The following is a 23,345-nucleotide window of genomic DNA, read 5'->3' as shown; positions in this document are numbered from 1 at the left end:
TTTCTTATTTATTTTATCCATAGAGATTATAAATGTATTATTAGTTCCCTGTGTCTTTTGTAACAGTGGTGGCTTAAAACCGCAGAAAATTATTGTCTCACAGTTCTGGAGGCCAGAAGTCCCAAACTGAGGTGCTGGCAGGGGCTGTGCTCCCTCCAAAGGCTAGGGGAGGATCCTTCCCTGCCTCTTCCACCTCCTAGTGGCTGTGGCTACATAACCCTCATCCCTGTCTCCATCTCCACAGAGCCTTCCCCTCTGTGTCCTCTCCTCTCTGTGTCAAACCTCCCTCTGCCTTTCTTTTAGAAGGTCACTTGTCATTGGATTTGAGGTCTCCCTGGATCATTCAGGATGATTCCCTCCTCTCAAGATCCTTAGCTTAATTACATCTGTAAAGACTCTTTTTCCAAACATTCACAGGTTCCAGAGATTTGATGTGGATATATCTTTGGGGGGGCCACCAGTCCAGTAAACCTGGGAAATTACGCAAGTATCATCCTGGTGAAGGCCGGAGCTCTGGTGTGGTTTTAATTGAGCCCTTGCTAAGCATCGGAGGTGTCCTAAGCCCACTTCTCTGGGTGTGGTTTTACCTGAGATACCACCAGACACTGGAGGGAGCTTTGAGAAGGAGAAGGGTCCCGGACAATGATCAAGAAGCTCCAGGCTCAGCTATGTCACTGATTCCTGAGTAATTTTGGACAGATCATTTAGCCTCTTTGAGACTATCTTCATTTCACAGGTAAAAAGGAGTGGCATGTAACCTCTGAAACGCTACCCTGTTCTAAACTTCTCTCTCCGTTATTCCTTAATATCATAAACTCTACCCATTACATTGGCTTGAGGGAGTGGGGAGGAGACCTTCATGTGTCTTAATGAAAAGGGCTCCAGGGGACAGGAAATCAGGGATTTACTCTTGGATCTGGAACTCACAGCTTGTGACCTTGGGCAACTCACTCAATTTCTTTGAGCCTCAGTTTTTTCTTTAAATACAAGCATTAAAAATATATATGTAAATCCAAGACTTGGACCACTTGACTCCTAAAGTTACTTTGGTTCTAAGGATCTGAGTTCTGTAATTCTCATGTCTTAGACCTAAGGGGTCAGAGCCAGCAGTTCTTTTTTTTCTGGAGAGATTTTCTGGAAACTGGCCTATAACACTCAGCATATGGCATACACTCGGATTGTAGTTTTATTTGTCATTAGCTTGCTTTCAGTTTTTGGGGGGTTTTTTTGCAGTACGTGGGCCTCTCACTGTTGCGGCCTCTCCCGTTGCGGAGCACAGGCTCCGGATGCGCAGGCCCAGCAGCCATGGCTCACGGGCCCAGCCGCTCCGCGGCATGTGGGATCTTCCCGGACCAGGGCACGAACCCGTGTCCCCTGCATTGGCAGGTGGACTCTCAACCACTGCGCCATCAGGGAAGCCCCAGTTTTGTTTTTGAGAGGCGTCTTGCTATAAGTGGCACATATTTTAGAGCTTACGCTAATTAACCTAGAAATTCAGGAGCGTTCTGAAGATGTTTACAACCTCCCTCCTAACTAAGAAGTCCAGAAGCAGAGTCGTGTGAGACACTGGAGTTTGCCAGTAGCCTTCTATCTCCATCTCCACCTCTAAACTCTTCTCGGAAACAGCCTTCCTGCTCCTGGTACTTACTTCCCTTCCCTCCCCCTACCCTGCTCCCTTCTGCTTTAGCAGCTTAGTGGTAACAGGACATGACGTGAGACTTCAGACTTAGGTCACAGATGTCAGTACATGTTGGGGACATCCCTTTGGTATGAATTTCCTTCCATCTTTGGTGGATGGTCCCAGGAGATCTCTGACTCCAACAAACTTCCTTTCCTGGGTTCAGGTTGTTACCTTCCAACTTTCCCAAGAAAGAAAGCAACAATAAAATAGTTGCAAAATGAATGCAGTACAGAAAAAAAAAAAAAAAAAGCCAATGTCAAACTAGACACAGAAGTCTGGAGGGTAAAGGAAAAGGGCCTGTCCCATGTCAGCCCCCTTCCCTGTCCTGGGCTGTTCCATCTGCAGACCGAGGCTGGACTTGACTTCTCTTAGTCTGTTCTCTTGCACAACTCCCTTCCCCCAGGGAGCTCAGTGTTCACCAAGCACTCCCGGATTCCTTCAAGACCAGGGCTCTCTACCAAACGGTAAAATAGAGAGCTAGTGGGAAGCAGCCACATAGCACAGGGAGATCAGCTCGGTGCCTTGTGACCACCTAGAGGGGTGGGACAGGGAGGGTGGGAGGGAGGGAGACGCAAGAGGGAAGAGATGTGGGAACATATGTATATGTATAACTGATTCACTTTGTTATAAAGCAGAAACTAACACGCCATTGTAAAGCAATTATACTCCAATAAAGATGTAAAAAAAATAATAACATGAGTATAAAAGTTGAAGAAACAAACAAACAAAAAAGACCAGGGCTCTTAGGGTTGGCTGGCTCTGCAGACAGTGCCGCCCTCAGCAGGCACCTGGCCGGCTGTGTGCCCAGCCTCCTGTGTGCTCTGGCCCCAGAGACAAAGGCCCGTGGTGTGTCTGCATTCCTCCCAGCGGAGGGCGGGGCTCCTAGTCTTTCCCTGGCCTTCCTCAGGTCGCCACACCCAGGAAATCAATCCTCCTGTCTTTCCAGAAGGGCTGGTAGCCCATGTCTTTCTGTGGTGGGGTGTTTACTGTGCCACCTGTGCTCTCCTGGGAAGAATGTATGACAGGGTCAGTTATAATATGAATGCCTCGCGATGTAAGAGAGAGACCCTCAAATGTGACCCAGGGCCAGTCCTCCAGCCTCCTTAGTGCCATTCCATTCATTACCTATGGCAACACTGTCCTGTCTTTATCTATGAACTTGGAAGCCTTGGATGAAAAGACAGGACTTAGACTGGCTTTAGACCCCTCCTGCTCTACCCCTGCAGTGTAGGAAATGGAATCACAGCATGAGTCAGCAAATCCCTTCCCTTGATTCTCCGAGGGATTAAAACCGTTGGCTTTGTTTTGTTTTACCTTGTTTTGTTTTTACTTTTTGATTACAACTCCTTTTTCATAAAGCCCAAGAACAAATGTTTATGATGTTCCTGCGAAACTAATTCATGTTATAAATTGGAGGCCCTTGTCCCCTTCCTTCTTTTGCTGTAGGGATTTTAAGCATGTTCTGCTATAACAGCCACAAGCAATGAGTAGATCTTGTTCTGGGCTAAACTGTTACCTAGTGAGAGGGAACATAGGCTGTCCCAGGGCACTTGCATGGCAGATAATCTTTCTGTCACCATTGAAGATGTAATTTGCAAAGACATACTGAATGGTGAAGTCCCCCCTTTCTTGTTCTGTGTATGTCATATAAATGCAAGCAAGACTAATAAGCTGTGTTCGTGCAGAAAAATAATTTCATTCTTCTCATTCTCACTGCACTCCCAGGAATTCATGCCTCCTTCCACTTAACTGTGGACCCAAATATATTTGCGGATGAGGGAAAGGAGAAGAATCAAGTAATATTTGTAGTCTTGGTTGAGATGGTCTCTGCCCCAGTGGACAGTGAACCACCACAATAGCCTGCTTTTGTATGATATATTTAACATTTACAAATGATCTCATGAATATTTGATCCTCACAACAGGCCTGTAAAGTGATGAAAGCAGTTACTCCTGACCTCCATCTACAGATGAGGCTGCTGAGCGCCAGAGACCTGGGGGCTGATTGGTAACAGAACCCAATTAGAAGCCAGGTCTCTCAGTTCTCAGAAGATAGGAACACACACGTACACACATGCTGCTTCGTGATCTATCCGGCAATAATCATTGCAGAAAACAAGTAATTAATTTGCCTCCCAAAATAACTTACAGGACCAAAATTTACCATTCCTGGTGAAATGGGGAAAGTCCCTCATTAGTGGCCCTGTTATATCTATTTTCAGGACAGTAAACATTTGCTGCTTGTTTGGTTTCCTTTTTACCCATGTAAAATGTCACCGAAGGTCAGGGACCCTGCTCCTAGAGTCTGCTGTATTTCCACACCGTCATGCCTCATTCTCCCTTGTCTCCTTTACTCAGCTGGAGGCTCCACGGGGGCACCTGGCATGGCCCGTGGAGAATACTGTTGATGGATGGTGCCGTCTCAAGTGAGGGAGCATGCTTTCTTCACCGAGCTCTGGTCTAGGACTCCCCAAAGCTCAATGGAGAGTCAAGAAGAGCCTGGGAGGCAGTTCCAATATAGGGACACCGGTCACCTTTCCTCATTTAAAATACAGCTTAACGAGAAACTGCAAAAATGGCCTCATCTTAAATATGAGTTAAGCGAGATGTGCGCTATCCATACAATGGAATATTATTCAGCAGTGAAAAGGAGTAAGTCCCTGATACCTGCTACGGCATGGATGAACCTTGAATATATTATGCTAAGTGAAAGAAGCTAGTCACAAAAGACCACCTATTATATGATTCCTACAATAGGCAAATCTGTAGAGACAGAAAGTCTATTGGTGTTTTCCAGTGTCTGTGGGGGTGAGGGAAATGACTGTTAATGGGTATGGAGTTTCTTTTGGGGGTGATGAAATGTTCTTGAATTAGATAGTGGTGATGGTTGCACAAGTCTGTGAATATACTAAAAACTACTGAACGGTACCCTTTTTTTAGAAGGGTGAATTTTATGGCATGTGGATTATATCTCAGTGGTGTTGGTTGCAACGTCTTATTTGCAAAGAATAACTTAGTGCTAATATTTGTCCCCTCCGTCATGAATAGATCAGGAATTGGCCCAGTAGAGCATAAGAAGCACATTGACATGATAAATGATTGGAGGAAAATCTATCTGATTCACCCAAAATTATCCACTTTGTCCTACATTAATGATAAGAGGAAATGTGTTGCCAGGGTAGCAGAAGACTGTTCACAGGCAGTAAAGATTCGATATTTATTTTTAAAAAGCACCCATTTCTGCCAGCACGAACGGAAGGGCTTTCTTCTCTGGAAATGACATTCTGAAAAGACTTTGTATTTTAAGTTAAAAAAGATGTTTTGTTTTTCAGTGTTATTCTACTTCAGAGAGCTTAGCTTCTTGCTGGTGCAATGTGGCAGTGGGGTGACAGCTGAACCAAGTGGGGTAATGTGACTCTTCCAGAGAAATTAGCAAGAAGTGCTGAGCATGTGTGCTTATGGCCCAGCACTGGGGGCCACAGAAGAAGGTGTGAGATTTAGGACTTCTTCTCAGATAGATGAGGCGTGCATTTCTAAAAGTAATAGGGTGTCCAAGTCCAAAATTACACCCCCTGTAGCGTCCCAGGGACGCCCAGAGCTCATGAGTACCCAAAGCTGTTGCAGCGTCTTCAGTCTGAGGGTGATTCTCAGTGATGGTATTGAACTTTGGAAGTAGCTAGGACCCAACAGCCGAGAGGCCGCCTGCGAAGACACGTGACCAACAAGTACAGTGAAGGGATGGGTCTCTGGTCTGGCCACTGTTCTGAGCACAGAAGTGATGGCCCCTCAGAGTTGTCCTTTCTCCTCTCCAGGACCCAACACTATGTGAGCCTCAGAAGGCTTATGTGTCTGCATTCTCATGGACCCAAAGCATCCATCCTTTCCCTTCCTCCTGTTCCCCACGTGCTCCCATCCCTGGCTCTGTTCATGTCTCCTTCACCACTATAACCCAGAAAGGGATGATTATACCCCTTCTTCTAAGGGATCGATTCCAAGGTGCCTCACCTGCGGTGCAGAGGTGACCTTCAGTGAATTTCAAGGTAATTGTCATGACCATTTCTTGGTGGAGCAGCAAAAGAGTTCAATCTTTGACAGTGTATCTCAGTACACAAAAGATAACTGGGGCCGCACAGTTGTGTGAGGGCCAAGTGAGATGCACACACAACAAATGCCCTGGGGTTGAAAAGAGATTCTTGTCAATTCTTAGAAGTCAGCTTTGGATCTTGAGGAATGGGTAGGTACAGGCAGGTGAGAGTGAGAAATTTGTCTCCATTTGCCCTTGTGACTGACGTCTTAGGTCACTTTTTTCCAACTTTGTTTCTTTGGTTTTCGTGTGACTGTTTGGTTTAATTGCGTGCTTATAATGTGCTGTTTTCCATTTCAAGTCATTCTTGTAAGTAGGTTGTAAACTTTAAAAATGAAGAAAAATATATTTTCCATTGCTGACTAGCATAATTTTAATTTAATTATGAGGTTAATTGGCTTTTGTGTGTTCACCTGGATCCATTTCTCCATCTGAAAGTTCATCCATATTAGAAAATGCCCGCCACCTTCTTGGATCGGCCCGTCTGGTGGATGGTGAGAGAGGCAAAGGGCTCTGTACACCCAGATCCAGCCTTTCTCCTTAAATCTGGGCTGTACCTCCAGTGGGCATTAGGGCAGCCCTTTGGTCTCAAGAAATCTTCTCTGGTTTCTGGGTTCCTGATGGCTGAGACAAAAGGTGGTGTCTCGAGCTACCTCGGCTGTATTTTGGCCTTATGTTTTTGTCCACTTAGCCCCTTGTAGCAAGTGTGCAACTTGGGGGTAGACATTGAAACGTGGCACCATCCGCAGGTCACCGGGACAACTTCTATTCTGAGTACAACTTTCTCTTGGTGAGGATGTGAAATTTTCCACGAGGCCCAGGAGATGATGACTGCTCCAGGGAAGATGGGCGCATTTGGTCCCCTTGGCCTCAGGCAGCGATGCTGCCCTGCTACCTATCTTACTAGGAAGCGGCTTCCTCCTCTTTTGTTTTCCACCTGAACGTGCTTGCTTCCTGCACCTCATGGCTTCCCACCTTGTGAGGGATGTAATGCCAATTCCAGCAGATGGACCTGCCTAGAGTTTGCCAGGAGGAGTGACGGTCAGGGCTGGTACTCGTCCAGCCCAGAGAAAATGAACTGCTTCAGTAATCCCTTTCCCTAAAGGACACTTTGGAGTGGCCTTGCAAATGAAAACTGTTTATGAACCATCTATTTTCATGGCCCTGCAGCAAAACTCAAAGCTGCAGGCAGGCATCTTGGAAACATAGACAGAATCAGGAATTTTGGAGCTTGAAGTGGCCTTAGGTAAGGTGGGAGAGGGAAGAGTGGTTAGTAGAAAGAACTGACACAGCAGACACACCAGGATTTGATTACAGTACCTACACTTAGAGCTGAGCAATGGGTAGCAAGTTGCTGAAACTCTCTGAGCCTCAGCCTCATTTGTAAAATATGGATAATCTTTACCGTTTAAAGGCTTAAATCGGATTATAAATGAGTCATCTGGGACAGGGCCTGACATACGATGCTTCAAGAATGTTTTTTCCATTTTCTTCCTTTATAAATGAAGAAAAAGATTTTGTAAAAGCCCAGTACATTGAATGAGCTCATAACTTCCTATCTGAATGAAGGAGTCAGGCTCACCCCCACCGATTTACTCTCTGATGTAGTTACATATGTGATTATTTCAGATGTACAAGTTAATAGTCATCAACACGTACAAAGCACGTTGATGCTTTCTTTTGAAATTTTCTTAAATCACTTAACTTTAGACATCCACATGCGCATAAGTTCAATCTATCATTGTTCCAGCAAGTATTTTCTTTTACAATACTTTTTACAAGGCATCTAGCAGCTGCTAAATAAAGATTTGTTGATGAATGATTGTTTTTCCCATTATGAATTTTTGTCATGGCCTTCACATACTCTTTGGGCATAAATTCCTTACCACCCTACTTACTAATTACTGGTTCCTTTCCCTCACGTGGGAAATAAATGCCCACGTGTCTTTCCTGTCTGTTAATGTCTGTTATCACATCCACCTGAGTGTGGTCTGTTAAGTATAAACTCCTGGAGGATTTGTGCTTTCTGTTTAATTGTTCTGTATAATGCCCAGCACATTTGCCTAGACGGGGCGTTCCTCAGTATCTAGGATGATGATGAAGAGGCCTCTTAGCTTCTACGGACTGTGAAAGCTCCAATATCAGCTCCTTGATATAGACTGAGTCCCTTTGGAACAGATGTTCACCACCTGCCCCTTTGATTAGTAACATCTTTATTTATATACCTTACTGTTCACCCTGGTTAACTGTGTGATTTAATAATCCTTAGTAAATTTACAGAGTTGTGCAACCATCATCACAGTCCAATTTTAGAACATTTCCATCACCTCAAACAGATCCCTAAGCCCATCCTTTGATTCTTTATTCTTCACTTTCTTTCCCATAATCACATGCACGTGAATGTAGAGAAGGCAGGTCGACAGGAAAGGCATCTCGTTATTGCTCACTAAGGGCTGCCCAACTAGGCAGGTTTCTTGAAACTCTTGGCTCTGTCTGGTGGTGATTTGGGGCTCTTTTCATTTGGAAATATGCTTGGCAAATTTAAAGATGAGCCATCCTCTTTCTCTCCATCCTAGAAGATATAGAGGTAATATAGAAATAAAATCTGAAGGAGGAGCTGATAACTCCAAATATGGGAGAGTAGAAGAGGATGATTAAGTCTGGGGGGCAGTGATCCCAGATCTTATGCTCCTGTACTTCTAGCCCTGTGCCTGGGAGCATGGTTGAATTTCCCTTTTTCCTTTGTAAGGAGGGACACTTTCACTCCTCTGACAAACAGTGGACTGCCTACTAATGTCCCAAACAAGAGGCAAAGTTCTAGGATCACCTGGATATCTCATTTAAAGTATAGATTACCAGACCTCATCCAGAGATTCTAGGGGTCCAGGCTGGGGCCAGGAATCTGCATGTTAACATGCCACCCTGCTCTGGGTGATTCTGGTAGAGCCAGGGGGCTACAGATCACACTTAGAGAAACTGTCCCTCCAAGGGTGTGGTGAAAGCACATTCATGGGGGCTTTTGACTCCTTGGAAGGACAGTGCACTAGAAGTTTAGCTAACCCCCCGTAATTATTATAATGTGTAATCCAGTAGCTTCCTCTTCATTTTAGAGGCCGTGTTCTATTGCTAAAATCCTTACATTTCTTCAGCAGTGTTTGGGATTGCTTCCAAGCCAACCTAGAGAGATTACACACACACACAAAGGTCTTTTTATGTATTAGCTGATCTTTACGAGCAAATAATCTCCATGAAAAATTTCCCTAAATCACATTAGTCTTGTTAAAAATGACAGGAGTCGTAACAGAATCTTGCCCTAGTTCTAAGGGAGGGCTACATAAAAGGGGCTGTGCTAGCACCACGGTAGAAGGTTTCTGGCTCCGTCTGTTCATAAATACGCAGAGCCTGTGGCTTTGCCTTCTGTGGCGGCTTCATCTGGCATTTCTGCAGGACAGTTTAGTGGACAGTGGGGTAAGGTGTGTAAATTGCCTGGAATGTAGGTAACTAGTAATTTTTTTACTGCAGTAAAAGGACACAATACAAAATGTACCAACAGTGTGAAACATGGAAGCTTCATAAGTGAAGTTTTGGGGGGATCCCATTTATCTCAATACAAACATTCTGAAATATGAAAATTCTGAACAACGAGTGGAAACCAGAATCCAGTTGCACTGTGTTTTATTACACCTACAGAAAGGATGCCATAAAGTGTGCCTCCAATGCAGGGACTTAGGAGAGGAGGCTCTTTGATCTCTGTGCTCAGTCGTGTACCTTTCCATCATCCCAAATCGAAGAAAGAAATTAAAAAGCATAAGACACTGGTTTCAATGCAAGCCTCTGCCCCCGGGGACAATCGCTGTCAGATTAATGGTGCAGACAAGCGTGGGTGAATGTGAAGAAATGGTACTTTCCCCACCTGCGGTTAAAAAAAAAAAAAGAAAACATACCCCCCTCCTTTTTCAGAAACATGGACTGGCCCGTTAGTGGTTGCTGGTGTGTTTAACTAGTAAATGCAGTGGGGAGAGGGAGGGTGGGAACGCCTGCCCCAGTCTGTTCTTTTTTCCGGTGTGTGTCTCTGGAGAGACGTGCATTTCAATAGCCTTGCTTCAGAGAGGAGCCCGCTCGCGTCCCCCAGGCGGGCGGGGAGACCCGGTCTGTCGGGCTGAGGTCTGGCGTTTACAAGCCTCTTTGCCGTGTTGTGAGTTTGAAGTCCAGAGTTCCCTGCTCAGCAAAACCAGGAACCGAAGCAGAAGAAAAGGAGCCCTGGGTTAAGGTAAAGCGACGTTGCTGGAGGTGTCCTTGGCTTTGCAGAGCAGACGTGAAATTCCCCGCTTCCTTGGCGACACTGGAGACCCCCAGGGTCCTCCAGATGTGGTATGCTGGATCCTGGCGACAGAAGCCACTTGCTTTGGCCTGAAGGACATTTTACTTAAACTTTTTGCTTTTCTTATGATACAAATGAACTGCGGAGGTTTTTTTCCCATGCATATAGTAGTAAAGAGCAGGAAAGGCAGGTTATTTGACTGACAGTAATAGTTTATTGACCTTTTAAAGAGTGTGTTTTTTCAGACTGCTCCCCCAGGACTGAAAGGAGAGTATGGTTTCTAGACTGTTTTGTTTTGTTTTGTCTGTGGTTGTGAAGCTCCGCGGAATTTATGTTTGAGATGAAAGAACTTAACCCTGTTTGGGGGGTCTGGTGGTAAGAGGGGCGAGGGGAATTGACTCAATTGATCTGTTACTATAGATGTGAGGATTTTTCCTTTAAGAAGTTTCCCATGAATGAATATGGGGAAGCAAAACATTTGTGTATTATTCATATTGTCTTACAGCTACAGGTTGAAAGAGCCTGACTGTGCCCTCTCTTTACCATCTTTGGGCAGGAAGTGTAAGATATCTAGAGATTCTTGCCTTTCTAATGCAAACAGGTTTTCTGAAAACCTAGTTATTAATCAAACCATGCTCCAAAGTTTATTTTTGAGAAAAAATTTTAAAGCATGCTGTGCTAGCACTGAAGAAGGAATGAGACAAGAAAAATCATCTCAACCATGAAAGAAATAGATTTATGATTTGGGAAAGGTTAAAAAAAAAAGAAAAGTGAGTCTAGCCTAAAAGTCAGCAGGTGTGTGGGGTTGCCATAACAGCTTCATCTATCCCTTAACTGGGACTGGGGATTTAAAAGAAAATTGAGCCTGTTTTCTCTGAGACAGTCTCAGGAGGTATGTTAAGAGGATGTGAAGTTATTTAGATTATCCAAACAGGTTCTGACAAGTAAGTGAAAATAACTAATTAAAATATTGTTGCCATTCTATAATGGATCAAAAGGCTTGTTGAGTCATGATGTACTTACAGAAAAGGTGAATTTGCCACAGCTCCTTGATATAAATTACTTCTGAGAAGGGTTTCTAAGACTAAATGTGAGGCCTGGCTCAGCCTCTTTGAAATAAGCTTTCAATGCACGTTTCGACCTCGTGTTTTCAAGTGTGTTCCTTCTGCATTTTCATGTGTCAGTGAGTTTAACCCCTGCATCTGTGGCTTATCCAACTGGGTCAGGGGCTATCATATCATGACAACAGAGGTCTGCAGGTTTTTCCCTCCAACTAAATAATAGCTAATTTAAAAGGACGGAAAAGTCCAAAATACTCAGCACTTACACCCCAAGTCTGTAGAGGGATGATCATGGTTTTGCCTCCTGTAGACCAGGTTTCTCAGCCTCAGCACGCCTGGCATTTTGGATGGGGTGATTCTTTGCTGTGGGGAACTGTCCTGTGTTTAGCAGCATCCCTGGTACCCACCCACTAGATGACAGTAGCAATTCCCTCCCCAACTCAACAACTAAAAACATCTCCAGCCATTGCCAAATGTTCCCTGCGGGGCAAAATCAGCCCCCAGTTGAGAACCACTCCTATTAAGTAACCACTTTTGAGACCTACTGGGAGGGCTGGGTCGGGGAGGCAAGACCCCAAGGGAGGGTGTTTATCAAAAGAGCAGGAACAGGACAAATATTTTGCCCTGAGCATTTGGGTCTTTGCTTTGTTTTCTTTTTGTTTGAAATCACATCCTGGGCTGGGTCGTGGAGCAGGGGTTAAGCACTCTTCTGCATATACATTCTTCTGCCCCTGGCCTCTCCCCTCCTGGTCCTTTGTGGGCCTTATTTGATGCAGTGCCTAATCAAACTTCTCTGAAAGGAATCCTATCTTAAGTGCATCCCAGAAATGCACTATTTTTTTTTAAAAAAAGCATCTCGTATTATAGCACGTTTTATAAGGTGTAAAAAATAGGTGTGCCTTGTGTGTAAATCTGGGCACACCTATTTGGTTTTTCTTCTGGAACCTGTAGCTAAGTGCTTTCATTTCTTTTTTCCTTTCCCCCTCTGCACCAGTAAGTCTCAAGACTTTCTGATTGAGAGTTGGGTCTCATTTTGTCAATGAAATAAAATAGTCACAGCGTTTTTCCAATGCACAGATAACAAAAAAGTCAATGGCTGGAACTTTTTCCGTTTAAAAGTTTTCTTACACCTTTAGCATATGCTGTTGTGTGTTTGCTCTCAGAGGTTAACAGATTACAAAATGAAATCGTAACAAATTCTGGAACAAAACATTGGAAATAGCCAGTTTTGCTTAGTTCTACTTAACTTTTCTTGGTGGACCTATGTTCTAATTATAGCTTTAAATTTTCTAAGTATACATTCATAATCTTATTAAACAACGATCTGATATACAGACTATATGTATTACATGTTCTTGGCGTTTCTCCAAGAACATGATACGATGTGCTGAGCACCATGGTATGTTGCAAGGAGTGGCCACAGGCTGCTCTGGGGAGGGAACCCTCCTCAGGCCCAGCTCGGGTAGGAGTGGTGCCTGACGTTGGCTGAGCATATCAGGAAACACCTCTACTTGTTGGAGTCATTCTTGGTGATGGGTTGGAATGGCCCATGGTGTTTTCTGTGATTCATTACAAAGCACATCTTCCGTTTACCTCTACTTGGAGGTACCTATGTATCCGACACCTTGTGCTCTCTTAGAAACATTTCCTCATTTGAAAATCCACTCCCTCGTTTACTAGATCTAAGATCTATGAATGCAGAAAACATAAGTATTTTAGGTCCATTTTATCACCAGGATGTAGCACAGTGACTATGGATGCTGGCTGCTCAGTAGTTGATGAATAAACAAGTGGATGTCAGTGATTCCCATACAGAGACCACCCGGGAGCTTTGTCTGCAAGAAGTTCGCATGTCTACCACCTGTGTCCTGTCCACATAGTCTATTCTGTGTATTTTTTTCAAAAGGACAAATCCATTCCCCATCCAAGCAGCCTTTAATGTTTGAAAGACTACCAGGGAAATCTTTTAAGGATATAGGAATAGTGGTTCTGCGGGTTGTAAAATTTGGAGGGGAGAGCTTTATAAATTTTTCTTCCTGAGGTCCAGATATTAAACTTATGCTCTTATATTTAAAGCCCCACATGCTAAAGCTGCTTGTGGCTTCAGTGAGAAGAAGAGCATGCCAAGCCTAGGACTTGACCTAAAGGCAATGTGTTCCTATCCTCTTTGTTTTTAAGAAAATTATCCAGTCCAATGAACTTGTAGATCACAAATGAAAAAATATGCCTTATATATTCTTATGTATTAGAGTATGAAGTCTTCGAGAATTGGGAGTGTCTACTGGGAAGTCAGAACAGTGCTGCTTAAAAGAGCCTACATTTCGGGCTTCCCTGGTGGCGCAGTGGTTGAGAGTCCGCCTGCCGATGCAGGGGACACGGGATCGTGCCCTGGTCCGGGAAGATCCCACATGCCGCGGAGCGGCTGGGCCCGTGAGCCATGGCCGCTGAGCCTGCGCGTCCGGATCCTGTGCTCCACAACGGGAGAGGCCACAGCAGTGAGAGGCCCGCGTACCGCAAAAAAAAAAAAAAAAAAAAGCCCACATTTCTTGAATCAGATATCAGGACATGGGGTGTCCAGATGAGGCAGATGACTTGAAATGGGGACTTCCCTGGAATATGCAGGATGTAAAGATGTAGTAGTGGTATGTAAAGGAGCCCAAGATGGCCTTAATGCTGTGATTCAAAGACTGTCCCCAGCTCCGTTTTCTAAAGCAGAGCCCCTGGTATGAGTCTATATGGGCAAGAATGAGTCTAACTGGTGCCTTAAGCTGCCCAGGCTTAAACTGTGACCTTGCAGGGAGGGGGCCCCAATAAAAGAGGAAACAAACCCCACTGCTTTTCCTGTTCACCAAGCCTGGAATGTCTTTGGCAAATACGTGTCTGTGTCCTCCTCAGCATTGCTGGTTCACATTGAGGTCGTTTTTTTGCTCATAAACATTAGATGAAGCAGGAATGCTTGCTTACACTTAAGGCGGCTTTTATCTTACCCTTCTGCTAAATAATAATAGTGTTAGTTTGTCTTGGGGCTCTGCAGCTGGCTCCTTGCATCCGCGCTTATATCCGTATACCTTGTCCAAATAAACATACTTGAAAAGATAGAGAAATGTGTTTTGAACAGTTTAGAACATCCTCTAACAGAGAGTTTTAGCCCAGCTTTCTGCTTTGTTTTGGCAGCTTGTTTAGGATGCAAAGTGTATCTCGTTCTGGCAACAGATTAAAGAAGGTGTTGGTTCTTACATAACAAAGTTTAGGGCCTAAGGACTGGGGTGGGGGGTGCTGGCGAGTGCAGATTTCCAGTCTTCCTTTGTGGGTTTTTTTTTTTTTTTTGCTGTACGCGGGCCTCTCACTGTTGTGGCCTCTCCCATTGCGGAGCACAGGCTCCGGATGCACAGGCTCAGCAGCCATGGCTCACGGGCCCAGCGCTCTGCGGCACGTGGGATCTTCCCGGACCAGGACACGAACCCATGTCCCCTGCATCGGCAGGCGGACTCCCAACCACTGCGCCACCAGAGAAGCCCACCTTTGTGGTTTTTAAAGAGTTTTAAAGCATAAGGAAAAAATGTACCTTTTTTTTTATATATATATAAATTTATTTATTTTATTTTTGGCTGCGTTGGGTCTTCATTGCTGTGCGTGGGCTTTCTCTAGTTGCAGTGAACGGGGGCTACTCTTCGTTACGGTGCGTGGGCTTCTCATTGCGGTGGCTTCTCTTGTTGCAAAGCACGGGCTCTAGGCACGCAGGCTTCAGTAGTTGTGGCACACGGGCTTAGTTGCTCCGCGGCATGTGGGATCTTCCCAGACCCGTACCAGGGTTCGAACCCATGTCCCCTGCATTGGCAGGCTGATTCTTAACCACTGCGCCACCAGGGAAACCCCTGTGGGTTTTTTTTTGTTTTGACTTTTAACCTCAGAACTGTAAAAACCTTACCTTGGCTTAGCCAGCCCTCTGCAATTAAGCTCCTACCCTGCCCCGCCAAGTCACCTACGTCTCTCCCCTCAATTCACTCCAGCCCACTGGCCCTCTTTCTGTCTCTCAAGCACTCTCTCGCCGTCTTGGGGTCTTTGTACTCGCTGTTCCCTCTGCCTGGAACATTCTTCCCCCAGGTCCCCTGGCCCTGTTTTATTCTCTTCATGGCACTTTTTTTTCCACGATATGAAATTCTTCTTTGTTTATATACACATCATTGTCTGTCACCTGTTGCTAGAATGTAAACTTCATGACAGGTGCTGCCACGTTCCCAGCACCTAAAACAGGATCTGCAAATGAATGTATTTACAAAACAAACTTATAGTTACCAAAAGGGAAAGGGTGGGGGAGGGATACATTAGGAGCTTAGGATTAACAGACACACACTACTTTATATAAAACAGGTAAACAACAAGGTCCTACTATATAGCACAGTGAACTACATTCAATATCCTGTAGTAACCTATAATCCTATAATGGAAAAGAATCTGAAAAAGAATAGATATATGTAACTGAATTACTTTGCTGTACACCAGAAACTAAGACAACATTGTAAATCCACTGTACTTCAATACAATAAAATAAAATAGTATCTGATGGAAGGTAGGTAGGTGTTCAATAAATGGATGGTGGATGGATAGATGGAGGAATGAATGGGGAGGGAGGGAAGGAGGCGGGGGGTGCTATCTGCCTAGTAACCTCCTGCTCCCCTTTAAATCTAACCAAGCGCTCCCCTTCTGTGGTGCCCCCCTCCACAGTAGTCCTGGGTGGTTTTCTCCCCCATGCCCACCTCACTGGGCACATCACACCAACAGTGTCACCTGTTGTAGTCCCTTGTTTTGGAGTCAGCCACACCTCTGCAGGGTAAGCTTCGGGACAGGAATATCTAATAAAGGGTGATTATGGCTGTAGTTATTATTAGTTCTTGCTGCACTTTATAACCCTATCTCATTAATGTCCTTTCACCCATGTGCATTACTCTGTATTACTTTCACCTTTGTTTTGCAAATAAGGAAACTGAGGCTCAGAGCAGCTGCCCAGATGATTACTGGCAGGGCCTGGATTTGAATCCATAATGTCTGTCTCCAAAGCCCATATTCCATGGCATTTGTCTCCTCTTCATCAGGTTGATGAGAATTGGTCCACCATCAGCTTTTGCCAAATGAATGAAACCTAAGACCTCACCTCACCTCCTCCCTCTCTTCCTTATTATTTGAGCTTATAAGCATTATTTATAATATAAACATTATTTATAATATTATTTGCAATATTATATAAATAGTGTAAAGATGAGCTTATTAGCTCGTCTCTAAGGACAACTAGCTGGTGTATCTTAAGTCACTTTTTTTAAACTGTCGGGGCTTAATTGATTATTTAAACTCATTTTTCTCATGTAAGCAAATCCATTAGTAAAAAGTTCAGCTATTGTTGAGTCATGCATACGAACTTTAACCGAGCTGGTTCCTGGGCAGCCCTAGGGACCACTTTCCCTGTTTTCAGCTCCCAGCGTTACATTGATTTCCCTTAGAACATAAAGCTTCTCACTAAGAAAAGAACGTAGCAGCAGCCATAGATGGACATTTCAAGTGGAAAAAAAAAAAAAAACCTAGGAAAAAGCCTAAAAATGTAAAATGTGTCAGTGTTTCTTCTCATATTTTTAACACAACCAAGTGCTTCCAATTGCCTGCCCCTCCACTTGGTTGCGTTAAAAATATGGAAGAAGGGCTGACACCAGTCTTTATGAGTTTGGTTGGCCCCAGGATGTTCCATTGCTGAGGTAGAAAGCCAAGATCAGGGCTTCCCTGGTGGCGCAGTGGTTGAGAGTCCGCCTGCCGATGCAGGGGACACGGGTTCGTGCCCCGGTCTGGGAAGATCCCACATGCCGCGGAGCGGCTGGGCCCGTGAGCCATGGCCGCTGAGCCTGCGCGTCCGGAGCCTGTCCTCCACAACGGGAGAGGCCACAACAGTGAGAGGCCCGCGTAACGCATTAAAAAAAAAAAAAAAAAAAGAAAGCCAAGATCAGAAGCCTCTGCCGACACATGCATGTAATTCTCTAAGCCCCGTTCTAAGGTGATAAAAGCTGCTGAATTTTCATAGCGTTGTGGTGGAAAGAGTTAACTGCGCTCATGCCCCAGGTGTCCTCATCTGGTGTGCCCAGTAATGTGAGTCTTCGGGCAGGAACTAGGCAGACTGTGCTGGTGTGTTGCGAGCAGTTCCCTCATCGTCTGGCAGCTTGAATTTTCCAGCACACGACAAGTCCCGATGACGACTCTAACGGGGCAGAGTCCTGACAAGGCTGGTCCATCAAAGCTTTCCTTGGTGCAGAACCAAGTTTCACCCAGGTTTGGGGCCAACCCAGCTGGTTCCCATTTTCCTTGGTGGGAGGATAAGCAGGAAGATGGAGTTCATGTGTGATAAAATCAAAAGGCCCTCCAGCACTGGGGGTGGGACCACCAAGAGGCGCTCTGTCGTGGGTAGCATGTGTGTGGAATCTGTCACGAACCCCAATATGTGACCCAGCTTCTCTGTCCATCACAGCCACTACTGGCCCTTTAACCATCCCTGAGAAGAAGGGACTGTGACTTTTTAACACAACTTTTTAACACAACTCTCAAGCTCCATAATGGTCTTGGGTGTGCTCATTAATAACTGTGTCTCGTGGTTTGAATTTAACTGACTTTGCAATGAGAGTATTGGAAAGGAATTTCTGACTGAGTTCATGCATTACTTCCAGCTCAGAGCCATTTGGTAACTGGGGCCTTGCCTAATCTGAGCTCACACTGACACGGGCTGCAACTCAGTTGGCTGGTTCCCAGACCTGGCCTGGCACCAACCTGAAAGATCTCTTCTCTACCTGCTTTTCTGTGTTAAGGGTAATTCCTGCTCAAGACCCCTAGAAATACCATGGCAGGAACGTTACATAGATTTAATCTGGTCTGACCTTCTTAAAGTTAAGGATATTGAGACCCAGAAAACACAAGAAGGTACAGCCTATTGGTGAGAGCGAAAAGCAAGCCTCAGAGCAGTTCTGTGTTTCACCACCCCCAGCACTCCCCAGGCCACCCCATTCAACTACTTCTCTGCTTATTGTACAAAAAAAAAAAAAAAAAAAGTATTCCCAAAGGCCTTCGGAATATTAAAGCTATTGCGTGAAAGCAGGGTGCTAGGGAGTCGAGTGAATTTCTCTGCTGGTCGTTCCGTGGATATTTGAGAATTTTTGCTCAAAGCTTTATTTTATATTCTCTTTGTTTTGAGACACCTTCCCTTTCCAGGCCACTAGATACTTTCCTTCTTATCCTGAAAACGTCTGAGTTCCCACCTGCTTCCAGGGAGATGGTTGATGACTGCCTGGGATGCCCTGCCCTGTCCAAGTAGAGAACTTCTAAAAGTTTTCTTTACAAAGTAATGTGTGCCCCTTTTAAATAAATATGAATAAACAAAGAAGCACATGGTGTAGAATCATACAAGGCAGAGGGCAGATGGTGACTCTGTACAGACTCTTTCTGTAAGGGGCCGGATAGTAAATATTTTCAGCTTCACGGACCATTACTCTCTCTGTCTTAGCTGCTCAGTTCTTCTGTTGAAGGGCCAGAGTAGCCATGGACACCACGCAAACGAATGGACATGGCTGCGTTCCAATAAAGCTTTATTTACAAAAGCAGGGCTACAGTTTGCCAGCGGTAGACATCCCAGTAGACATCCCCCTCTCCCTCCCCACCCCCGCTCCCCAGAGGTGTTGTTCGGAGTCCCTGGCAGCCACAGAAGTGTTTACGTATCTGGAGTTTAGGCACATGGATTCTGTCATCCCGAATGTAGTTCTGTATCTTGCTTTTCTCCTGTTTCCAACGCACAGATAAACGTGGGAGGGTATATATCCTTGTTTTAGACAAATAGGACCATGTTGTGCCTATTGTTTTACAGTTTCCTTTTCTTCACTTGGCAGTGACTCAGGGCCAGTGCTTATGGATTTAGGACTTTATTCCTAAAGGCCACACAGTGGCCTCATTCTTTACCTTGCTCCAAGAAACCATAACAAATACAAGAGAATAACTATAGATGTAAATAATTACTGGCCGACAGTCAAAGATGATGTCTTGTTGGCTTCACATCATCCCGTGTGTCTGGGCGGCACTCCACGTTAGCCGTTCTAGAGGGGGGATCGCTTCAGCCTCCTTGCTCCCAGCCCAGCACCGTGTACAAAGGGGCAAGTTAATACATGACTTTGCATGACGATGAAGGTTTCCAAGCAAATTTTAGGATTAACATCATGATTGATTATGAAGAGATTTCTGTGAAATCCTGAAAATGCCAAGTTTTGTGTAGTGCTGTGGAATATGGTTTGCGGTGAATGAGGTTAGACCCGCCCTGTGCCTGCCCTTCAGTGTCTGTGCTTTTGGAGATGCCCTGTGTTCATTTCCTAGGGCTGCTGTAACAAAGGACCACAAACTTGGTGGCTTAGAACAACAGAAATCTATTCACCCACAGTCCTGGGCGCCAGACAACTGAAATCGAGGTCGTGTCAGTAGGGTTGTGGGCTCCTTCTGGGGGCTCTGATGGAGAACCCGTCCCATGTTCTCTCCTAGCTTCTGACGGCGGCTGGCAATCCTGAACGTTCCTTGGCTTGTGGACATATCACTCCAATCTTTGCCAGTCTCCCCGTGGCCTTCCTCTTTGTGTCTCTCGATCTGTTTCCCCTTCTCTTTTCTCGTAAGGACTTGTCATTGGATTTAGGGCCCACCCTAATCCCAGATGACCTCATCTCAAGATCCTTACCTTAATTACATCTGCAAAACCCCTATACCTAGCAAGGTTACATTCTGAGGTTCCAGGTGAACATGCCTTGAAGGAGCCACAATTCAACCCACTCCGTGTCCTCTGTCTAAACATCAGTGTTCTTCCTTCTCAGGTTTTTCTCCTTGCCTCATTCTTGTCATAATCAGCAGCCCTGCTTTTTGAGGAGAACCCTGGCAGCCCCAGGAATGGCATCTGCTGAGAGTTACTTGCAAGTCTAAGATCAGTCACAGAAATCACCGGCCAGAACTGCAAGGCTTCGAGGAATTTTCTTGCCAAGTTCAGCAAAATAAGAGGTTAATGAGAAAAGTATTTGCATATCAGATACCTTAATTGAAAAGGAAGCAGGGCTTCCCTGGTGGCACAGTGGTTAAGAATCCGCCTGCTAATGCAGGGGACACGGGTACAAACCCTGGTCCAGGAAGATCCCACATGCCTCGGAGCAGCGAAGCCTGTGCCACAACTACTGAGCCTGTGCTCTAGAGCCTGCGAGCCACAACTAATGAGCCCGCGTGGCACAACTGCTGAAGCCCGTGCGCCTAGAACCCGTGCTCCGCAACAAGAGAAGCCACCGCAACGAGAAGCCTGAGCACCGCAACGAAGAGTAGCCCCCGCTCGCCGCAACTAGAGAAAAGCCCGCACACAGCAACGAAGACCCAATGCAGCCAAAAATAAATAAAATAAATAAATAAATTTATTTTTTAAAAAAAGAAAAGGAAGCAGAAAGAAAACTTGCTTTTGTAATCCACAGGGGTTTTTAGTTCAGATGGTGCCAGCTGAATGGTGACCTTGCTCTGAAATTAACCAGCACTGGTAGTTGAGTTGCGAAGTTTGACTCCCGCGTGAGGCCTGGATTACCAACACCATCATTTGTATAATTTTTCAGAAGAAAGTTGTATTCATGCAAAACTAAAGGACTGTAGCTGGGTACGTCACTTGTTTTTATGTTGTGGCCTCTCCCGTTGCGGAGCACAGGCTCCGGACGCGCAGGCTCAGCGGCCATGGCTCACGGGCCCAGCCACTCCGCAGCATGTGGGATCTTCCCAGACCGGGGCACAAACCCGTGTCCCCTGCATCAGCAGGCGGACTCTCAACCACTGCACCACCAGGGAAGCCCCGTCACTTGTTTTTAACAGTTTGAGAAAACAGCTGTTATTTGTGTTGTACAAGGCATTTGGATGCAAAAAGGTTTTAGTTTCTAAAACTGAGAAGTGAGGCCAGCCCAATTTCCCCTGGGAGACAGCACCTTTGGTCAAAAGTGGCAGAAACTCACCTCAGTCCAGCTGTCTTAGTGTCCTAGGGCTGCCGTAACAAAGTACTACAAAGCGGGTGGCTTTAAAGCAGCAGAAATTTATTCTCTCACAGTTCTGGAGGCTAGGAGTCTACAGTCAAGGTGTTGGCACGGCCAGCCTCTCTCCGAGGCCTCTGTGAGGGCAGGAGTGGGGGTTCCTTTTGCCTGGTCCAGATTCTGGTAGCGCCAGGCATTCCTTGGCTTGTGGCAGCGTAACTCCAATCTCTGCCTCCTGTGACCTGGCATTCTAAGGAAGCCTGTCACCCTTTCCTCCTCTTATGAGGACACCAGCCATCCTGGATTAAGAGCCAACTTAACTCTGGTCTGACCTCATCTTAACTAATTACATCTGCAACAACCCGGTTTCCAAAGAGGAGCACATTCTGAGGTGTTGGGAATTGGAATCGCAACAAACGTATCTTCTTAGGGGGCACAAGTCAACCCCTAACACCAAGTAAAGCACAACAGGACCAGGCCGCCACAGAGGGCCGGAGGGGCTGAAGCCTGGGCCTCGGGTGCTGTGTGTGTGCTCTGGGCGTCGGCTTGTCTCTGCAGGTGTTCGTGCTCACAAACCTACTCTCTCTGCTTGGAAAGGACGGAGCTACAGGGGCTCCGAGCAGCTCAACCTCAGTGGAAAAGGCTGCTCTCTCCCCTGCTCACCTCAGGAAGTCCTGGGGAAGGTGCCATTGCCATGGTGTGGTCACCTTTCCAGCCTGGATCATTCTCTGTGGCCCGTGGTGGGTCGTGGAGACGATGGCATTTCCTGTGTCTGGAGTTGTGGGGAGGATGAGGCTCTCCCCAAAGCAAGGTGGCCTTAACTCGCTCACTGGGGGATCATGAGCGTGGCGTAGCCTCAGCCACACGTTACTTCTAAACGACCCTGGTCTTGACTTGCTATTAATGTGATCTCGTGCGTGGATTTGTTCTTTTACACCCACTGCGCATTCACCTGGACTAACCCGCGTTCAGGTGCTGGGAGATGTCCCCAGATGTGTTTTAGATTTTTTGTTTCTCTGAAAGGTTTGCATTCAGGCAAAAAGCCCATGGAGACTCTTAATTGAATCTTTAATCCCTAAGGGTGCCATGGTGGTAGCTATCAAGGACGAGTGCTTTGTGCCTCTTAGTTTTCAAACTAATGCTTTTAAATTTCTAAACAGGATCGCAATAGTGTAGACACACTTTTAAACTCTGCTAAGTGGCCTGTGGGAAGCCCGTTTCCTGTACTTTGAACGCCTTTTTGTGTTTTTATGCACTCACTGCTGGAAAGGTACAGTTCTAGTTCAACTATAAAAATTAAATCGGGGAATGATTGCATAAATTAACAAAACAGCTCATAATTCAAAATGCCCATTTCGGGCTTCCCTGGTGGCGCAGTGGTTGCGAGTCCGCCTGCCGATGCAGGGGACACGGGTTCGTGTCCCGGTCCGGGAAGATCCCACATGCCGTGGAGCGGCTGGGCCCGTGAGCCATGGCCGCTGAGCCTGCGCGTCCGGAGCCTGTGCTCCGCAACGGGAGAGGCCACAACAGGGAGAGGCCTACGTACCGCAAAAAAAAAATGCCCATTTCATGTCTTAATTATGTTTATTTCTATCTAATATTAAAAAATAACAACTTATTCTCTGAGTCTACTGCGAGCAGCATAGAGCAAGCCACCTGAGATAACTAATCTGCAGATAGTCCAAGAAGAGATACCCATACAGCCTAGAGGCCAGACACACTGATTCCCTGGGTACCATCATTTGAGGGATAGCATCGTTTGAAAACTTTTCAGGCTTGTGATGACATTTTCAAGAATCTCTCTGTCTTGGAAATTTGAAACATGACCCAAACTTAGCAGATATCAGTAGCCAACTAGATTCTGCCAGGGCACTAATCCTTGCCGTCTCTTTGGTAAAGGATATATTTCTTGGTAGCATTGAATCCATCACCTTTCTCAGAAAAATCAATCGCTTATGTCTACATACTCTGGACTAGACAGGAATGCTAAGAACCATTTAGCTGTTCTTTTGTTCCTGGTTAATGAGGGACGCCCTTTGCTCTCTCCAGCCACCAGAATTAGTGAGGGACGTTAAATTCACGTCGACTCTAAGCCCACTAGTGCTGCAGGCTGAGTTGGACTTTTATTGGTGGTCGTTTACTCTAGGTTAGGA

At 45.6% G+C, this 23,345-nt stretch overlaps 1 protein-coding gene across 4 annotated transcripts in view; it reads left to right on the top strand.

The window, feature by feature from the left end:
- Positions 1 to 23,345, top strand: part of ABLIM1 (actin binding LIM protein 1) — a 327,977-nt gene that overhangs the window by 231,724 nt on the left and 72,908 nt on the right. Inside the window, exon 1 of one of the 4 annotated variants that reach the window (XM_032607413.1) lies at positions 9,811 to 10,034. The exons of the other annotated variants lie outside the window; for them this stretch is intronic. The gene's annotated coding sequence lies outside the window, so the exon portion shown is untranslated. Of the gene's footprint in view, positions 1 to 9,810; positions 10,035 to 23,345 lie in introns of those variants that run through there. 4 annotated transcript variants of the gene reach the window in all.

Source organism: Phocoena sinus, chromosome 16, assembly GCF_008692025.1.
Source record: "Phocoena sinus isolate mPhoSin1 chromosome 16, mPhoSin1.pri, whole genome shotgun sequence".
In the NCBI taxonomy this organism is placed as follows: Eukaryota; Metazoa; Chordata; class Mammalia; order Artiodactyla; family Phocoenidae; genus Phocoena; species Phocoena sinus.
Note: the sequence above shows the minus strand (reverse complement) of the source record. Positions and strands in the feature narration are given on the sequence as shown.